Below are 1,484 nucleotides of genomic sequence, written 5' to 3'. Positions count from 1 at the left end.
TACACATCATAACATTCATGTGTGTGTTTAGGTTTGCATGTGAAAGAAAGACAATGATAATGTTCAGTTATAAATAATGCAAATTGGTAATAGCAAAATAATACAGGTAGTATTAGCTACACATAACTTGATGCATTAAAATAAACAAGTTCGGATACAGCACAGTTTAGAGAACAAATTAATAAGAATATTTTTCTTAAAACAATAAGAACTAAAGGGAAGGTGGTAGTTTGCAGACTACTACCCTGCAGGGATTATCATTTTTCAATAGAGCTAAGAAAATATTATTAACTTTTGATTATAAAATGGTGGTATTTTTCCATAGAGGAATGTCAAGGAGAATTTGATCAGAGAAGAAAGTACTATTTCAATAGCACAAAGTCGAATAAACTGTAGAAGCTGTGGTTGCTGAGGTCATGGATTCGTATTCAGATAGATTTAGCACAGACACTCAGATTTCCTTATGACACCTTCCATAGTGCCCTGGTGCCCATCTTCTTTCTGGTTTTGAGTTCGGAACTATAGACACAAGTATTTATTTGATCACCTTTCATTTTTGTATCAGCAAATGTTAGAAAAGGGAATCTTTTCTCATAGAAACCTTTCTTTAAACATGTCCTAAGAATGTTATTCATCTTTATAACTTCACTTCCACTCTTGCCACAGAACATTCCTCATTTCTGCCTTTGATAGCACTCCATTGTGCTGTGACCGGAGTGAGCATGGTATGGAGTATTGTGGTTTGTGGTAGGTCTTTCTTTACTCCTTAGCAGGATGTGGTGGTTCTGCTACTTGAGATATACAGGAATAATTATTTTCAGGGTTTTCCAAGTGATTAGATTGATCAATCAGGTTATAGAAAGAATAAGTTTTATACTGAACACTATAAACTTTGAAGCAAAGTAAATTTACATCGAAAAGATGAATTTCTCTTACAAGCTTATGACCTTAGGCAAATGGCCAAATCATAAACACAAGAATAATGCTTATCTTGTCATTTTATTTGGAAAATAAAAGAGTTAGTACACATGCTGTCACCTAAGTGACAATTTTCTCTTTTTCTCCCTAAAGTTACTAGTTGATATGTCACCAAAGGGGAAAAAAAAGGAAATAATATTAAGGACTGACTTTGAAATGTGATTAGGATATGAGCTTTCAAAATGGGAGTTTGTGTTCTATATGAGAACCTAGATAGCTAAGTAAATGTGAACAGAGATATGAGTTAAGATGTATTTACCACTCTTTTAATTTTACTCTTTCTCATCCCCAGGGATTTGAGAAATAAATAGTATTTTGTTTTACTCACCAGAAAGTATTATGTGTAAGTCTATGTATTGCACCATGTAACATAGAAAACTATCTATAAACCAGTTCATAAGCTAAACAAACTAAAAGAAAGTCCAGGAAGTGATAGCATGTCAAATTTGTAGCACACATACTCCTTATTAAGAGAAATGTTCTCCTTCCCTCTCTTTACCTCAACC

Source organism: Mastomys coucha, chromosome X (assembly GCF_008632895.1).
Source record: "Mastomys coucha isolate ucsf_1 chromosome X, UCSF_Mcou_1, whole genome shotgun sequence".
NCBI lineage: Eukaryota > Metazoa > Chordata > Mammalia > Rodentia > Muridae > Mastomys > Mastomys coucha.
Note: the sequence above shows the minus strand (reverse complement) of the source record.